The 6,570-nt window shown below is 34.0% G+C and overlaps 1 protein-coding gene across 3 annotated transcripts in view; it reads left to right on the forward strand.

Moving 5' to 3' along the window:
- Window positions 1–1,105: 1,105 nt before the first annotated feature.
- The window catches only part of LOC106463918, a 49,462-nt gene continuing 43,997 nt past the window's right edge, over window positions 1,106–6,570 (forward strand). For all 3 annotated transcript variants that reach the window (XM_013924000.2, XM_022391559.1, XM_022391558.1), the window contains exon 1: window positions 1,106–1,183. The gene's annotated coding sequence lies outside the window, so the exon portion shown is untranslated. The remainder of the gene's footprint in view (window positions 1,184–6,570) is intronic.

Here is a 6,570-nt window from a genome sequence, read left to right on the forward strand (position 1 = left end):
CTAACCACCAACGATATGATTTTGCTGATTTGTTGTTATAGCAACTCATCAAAAACTTTCTGAAAATCTAAGTAAACCAAGTCCATATCTTTTCCATTTCTTTTGAATCAATGCTGCAAAAATAGCTGTTTAATCCACCAGGAAATCTCACTTGAAATCTGAAGTATTGGTTTTTTTTTTTTGGTAAAGAAAATATTAAATTAATTTTAAATTCAAGTAGTGCTTAGATTGGAAAACTTTTATAGAGAATTTATTCACTTGATACACAACATCATGTGACTCAAAACATGCCGTTGTGATAACGTTATCACTGTCACGCCTTTAAATATGAAAAACTTTAACCTATGACGCAAACTTGTGTATTTACAGCTTTGAAAACAGGATATAAGTGCATAATTTTCAATACTTTACTTGCAGCTTACCAAAGCGTTATACTTTATATCTATTTGATGAAAACCTCGTGACAACGTTAGTGTAAACTGTGAGAAGTGATCGCCCCACATTACTATTGAACAGGGATGGATTGGGGCACCGCTAATCTACATAAATCATAAGAAATTCAAACATAAAACTAAACCACAAGTAACTCCTCTCTGTGCATCGCCTTCTCATAGATGATCTAAAACTAAATCCTTTGTTGATAAACTGTAGGAAGCTACAGATACCTCTTATTTAAAATGGACTCTTTTAAACTGCAAAAGTTATAAGAATATTACACAGTACGTTTATATCTCAGGTAAACTGGTTAGTGTGGCTGCTCCCTGAAATTATGAAATTCTTGTAAAGCCTAATGTACTCAAAATCTATTATCATAAACTGATGTGTGTGCACTTTAAACATAACGCTATCTTCATTGTTGAATAAACACACTTAAGATTATTTGCTAACCAAGTCTACACATGCGCTTCAACAGTTGGGATTTGCTTAAAATAGTGTAGCACAATCAACCTCTCCACCTCTATCGTGCATTACGAACCTAAAAGAAATGTTATAATGGAATTGTGACAGAAAGTTAATAGAAGAGATACACGAGGGTGCATTCTATCCCATGATTCACTGTGCCATCAGACATATCATATACAGGCTACACTCGACTTAGTTTTTTCGTGGCAACGTGAACGCATGCCGGATAAACGTTTATATGTATTACGTTAGTACTCTGCGAAACTGTTTCGGAGAGGAGGTAAGAAAGATTTTTAATAACAAACTAATGTATAATCTAGCAATAAGGTTATGGTATTCATGTGGTAAATTGTGCATGATGAATACAAAGAATTGTTGTATAAAAATTTAAATCCGGACACTCTAGGAAGCTGTAATTTCAATTAATTAATTATGCAGATAAATAAAATCAGTAAAAACTAGTAACTTCAATAATTGATCAGAAATCTTTAAAAACAATTAAGGTCAAAAGTGTGTTAGGTATCTTGTGGATCCATTTGTAACTGGTGAATATTTGAAATAATAATTTTAATACAGAACATTGTTTGCGAATAAATGAATTAAACTGGTAAAAAAAGTAATAAAGCACGTCATCTCTAGTTATCTATTTTTAGGTAGAACTCAATCTTCCAACCGACAAGGGTGTTTGCTATTTATAATTACAGATAACCCTAAAGTTACAAGTCACCACTGTACTATATATGTAACATTAGGGAGGATACAAACAGTCTACGATGACGTTATATCATTCCTATCGTGACTGAACTAAACAAAGATACAATAAAACTTGAAAACTTTGTTAAGCCTGACAGGGGGACATTGCCCGAAACATCGTTCAAATTAATGTAAACGTTACAAACTATTCACAGGTTATAACGCGGGCATCTTTTGCTTTTCAACATCGTAAATATATCTTCAAAAAGAACTATTAAGAAAAGGAAGCCAACTGTGCTTATTACAAAGAATATTGTATGTATTTGTGTGTGTATATTAATTATAATCACTCATCTCCCCCCAAACAAGTCCAGAAACTTATAGTTATCATACAATATAAGTAGTTGTACTCTTGAATATATAAATCTAAGGAAGAGTAACAGTTACTACAGTCAAAGATATTTCATAGGCGGAACTGGGAGGGGCATTACCCAACTTTAGACCCGGTAGTGAAGTGCCTCTATGAATGGGGAACAGAGACTTGTGTATTATTATCAAGGAGAATCACTGTTTCAATATAGCAAAGGAGATGACAACAGTCGTCGGTGCCCCCCCCCCCGCCATTTCAATTTTTCCACAACTATTTCTTACCCCTTGAAAATATTTTACAATGGTTGATTTATTTATGGGGGAGGAGCACTAGTATATAATTGCAGTGGAAACTTTAAGGAAACTTTTTATTAAAAATCTGGATTTATCCTACTCCGAAAACTTTTGCTCTCATTTTAACTGGAATTTTTGTTTGATTAATACAAAATATTGTACTGTAGATCAGTAATTGTGTTATATTACATCATAAAAAAGACTGATATAAATTAATGCCCATGAGTTATAAATCATAAAATATTCAACTGTTTACCGTAAGGACCTCTTAATATTACTAATGAAAATACACCTTTGACAACACAAAAACATACAAACTTGTTTTCGCATAATTATGTGTTACTTCTCCAGGTATAATTACAATTACGCCTATAAGACCAACAAAGGCTTGGCATACCTGACGCTTTAGTTTATTTTAATAAAATATTGCTTACGCACAAACGTTTTTCATCTCCACTTGCACTTCACCATAAACCCATAAAATGCTGTCATTTAAGTTAGCTTTCAACTTGTATAATGACACTTCAAGCACCAACTCGCAATCTGTGGATATCGGATTTGAATTCCGTCGACAAACATCCTCAGCCATGCTGGCATATAATGTGACGGTCAATCCCACTTTTCGTTGGTAAAGAGTAGCCCAAGAGTTGGCCATGCGTAGTATTTACTAGCTATAGCTTTCAACTTGTATAATGACACTTCAAGCACCAACTCGCAATCTGTGGATATCGGATTTGAATTCCGTCGACAAACATCCTCAGCCATGCTGGCATATAATGTGACGGTCAATCCCACTTTTCGTTGGTAAAGAGTAGCCCAAGAGTTGGCCATGCGTAGTATTTACTAGCTACCTTCCCTCTCGTCTATCACTTCTAAATTAGAGACGGCTAGCGCAGACAGTATTCGAGTAGTTTTGAACGAAATTCAACAAACAAGCAAATATATAATTTTAAGTATATATATGAGAAGTGACTATTTGATACATGTTTTTAAATTATTTTACTTTTTACAAAGTTACACCCCGTTGGGAGATAACAAAGAGCAATGAGAACAATTTTATTGTACTGTATTATTGCCCACACTACTTATTAGAATATTGAGCTGTTAATTTGACTGACAAGTCAAGTCATCAGGTACACTTTCGTTGTTTAAGTCTCTTGGTGGCTCAGCAGTAAGCTTGGAGGCTCATAACGCTAAAATCTGGGTTCAATACTTGTCGTGGGTACAGCGTAGATAACCAATTTGTGTAGCTTTGCGCTTAAAAAAACAACCATTGTTCAAATAAGTGACAAATAATAGTCAATAAAGAGCCTGGACTGAATATTATTACGGAAAGTTATTATGAACTAATCAATAAAATATTTATCGATTAAAGCAGTGTGGGTTTACCTTCTGATAGAGCTCTGGATTCCAGAATTGAAGAGCTGAGTTCGAATCTGTAAGATACCACAAAATATTTTCCGTGCCTTAAGAGTGATAATCAATTCCTTAGTGTAAGTAGACGGTGCTGCTGACTGGATGCCTTCCCTATGGTCAGTAGTTCAAAATTAGGGACGAAGGAAAATAGCCTTAGTAGTTTTACGTGAATAAAAAATGCAAATTACCGTTCAGCTCGTAAAATAATAGACAAGCTTAAAAATATTGTTTCTATTTGAGTGTATAAGAAACAGACAGTTGACATTTCGTGTGTTCGTCTACAAAATGATGTTTGTCACCAAGTATATGTTCTAAAATAGATTCTTGGAGTTATAAACCCCATTAAACTTGATACTGATAGTTTGTGGGAAAATTGTAAATATAACCTATAGATTGGTCAAGTCTTTTTCTAAGCTAAAGTCAAGTTTATCGAAAAACTTGAGAAATACTGTTTAAAGTAGTGTGAGGGTGTAAACTGATTTTTCGACAGATTCGTCAGAACTCGCTATTTTTAGGTAATAAGCAAGAAATTAACTTATTATATATATATTAAAACCACAATACCTTTTCAATTATGTGTGTACCATCGTTTTTCTTAATATAATGTCACTACAATTTTTGAAGTAAACATTGTAAATAACATTAATCTTCTAGTGTACCACCAGGAGGTTTATTTGAAGAAAAAATGCATAAAGATCAGACTAACTACTGTTTCCATTCACTGAATGTATCCAACCACTTTGTCTTCTTTTTTTCCCCCACATAAATACGTCATATTCTCCTTATAATATAATTCTACAAAATAAATGATCAACTTTTCAGCGAACGATCCAATAAAAATGCAGTTATGGTAATCTGAGTTTCGAACCCTAGATTTTTAGTTCGTACACTAAATTACCTCTATGTTGGAGGAACAGAACACAGTGAAACAAACAATGTTTTAACATTCTTTCTTTCATACACACACACACAAAAGGACAAATATAACTTCCTAATGTGCTTACTAAAAATGATTATTTATTAGAATTATTAATATGCTTAAACCATATGTAGTTGTGGATGTAAATTATTTGAAGTTTTATAACAAATGACAAAATTATAACCTACATCTGTTTGATGAGTCATTAGCACACATATTCACTTACCATGATAAAGTAACTGAAAGCAGAAAGAGCCGTACATTTGATTAGTGAAACAACATCCACTATTCATTTGTTCAAACAAACGTAATTCAATGAAAAAGCCCAGCATAGCCAGGTGGTTAGGGCGCTTGACTCGCAATCTGATGGTCGCGGTTTCGAATCCCCGTCTCCAAACATGTTCGTCCTTTCAGCCGTGGGAGTGTTATAATGTGACGATCAATCCCACTATTCGTTGATACAAGAGTAGCCAAAGGTTGTGTTGTCTAGTGGTGTTTACTAGTTGCCTTCCCTCTAGTCTATCACTGCTAAATTAAAGACGGTTAACGCAGATAGCCCTCGTGTAGTTTTGCGCGAAATTCTAACCTAACAAACAATTCTCTGTTTCTCAGAGTATCCTGTATCAAAAGTTCCACGACATCCAGAAAAGCATTTCTGATGGTTTTGCATCCACTTTCATTTAAACTTTGCTCTTTAATCGGCTTGATGAGCTCTTTCATGCTAGATATCTTTTATTTCGCCTCCTCAAACGTTCTCTTATAAGTTTAATCTTTTTATCGAATCAACCTTATTGTGGGAAGCAAGTTACTAGAGGATTCAAAAGGTGTTGTTGAGCAACATCTCCTTCACTGCTTGTGCTAAAACATTGTTTTCAGAGAAAACTTAGGATAGGTTTGCATCTACATGTTAGTTACCTAGGATAGGTTTGCATTTACACGTTGGTTACCTAGGATAGGTTTGCATTTACACGTTGGTTACCTAGGATAGGTTTGCATCTACACGTTGGTTACCTGTTAGTATAGATTTAGTTGCTGAAACATAGTTTTCAGAGAAAACTTAGGATAGGTTTGCATCTACACGTTGGTTACCTGTTAGTATAGATTTAGTTGCTGAAACATTGTTTTTAGAGAAAACTTAGGATAGGTTTGCATCTACATGTTGGTTACCTGTAAGTATAGATATAATTAGTTTTATAGCCAACAAGCGCATGCCCGTTGAAACAATTTAACAGTACATTTCCCAAAATAGTGATGAATAAATAAAAAATGTGCAGTCAGTCCAATGCCTTGGATCATTGTGTATATGCAATATGATTGTCTAGTGGGCCGTTTACAACCGTATTTTGTCATTCAATGTGATATCTGAACAAAGAAAACTGCATTGCATTAGTTTTTAAGCAAAGAAGACTGACTGCAATGCATTGTTGGAAAAAATAATTGGGTTTCGATGCATTGGGTGCATCTATCACAGTAGAACACCCAGATTTGTTAAATAACCGCAGGGATTTTTTACCGTTGAATACCACCGTTCCTTGTCATTTTACTTAGTGTCAGAAAAGACCGCTACCGAAGAGAGCGGTTTTTGACAGTTGTCATTTCTATAAGAAGTGTCAAGGGGCAGACATTTAATTCAATTCAAATCAGTTTATTCGACGTAGTACAATAAAATCATGAATGTATATAATATGGATATGAAAAGTAAACCGAACAACAACAACATATATATGTATATATATACTCAAACTTGTTCCTCTCTTTATTTCCTTCAATCAGTCGACGGAGGAAGTATCGTTTTTTGTTGTTTTTTTTCTCGTAAATCCCCCCACAGAAAGAAACATTTTTTATACTTAGTAATTTTTTTTTCGGATTGACCATTCAGCACATACGAAGACTGATTTATGTTAATATCGATATGAAATTTTAGGAATTGCAAAACTGAATAATTTACCTGTAATGTACTCTTGAAAAGAAGCATA

This window comes from Limulus polyphemus, unplaced genomic scaffold (assembly GCF_000517525.1).
Source record: "Limulus polyphemus unplaced genomic scaffold, Limulus_polyphemus-2.1.2 Scaffold1516, whole genome shotgun sequence".
Lineage (NCBI taxonomy): Eukaryota > Metazoa > Arthropoda > Merostomata > Xiphosura > Limulidae > Limulus > Limulus polyphemus.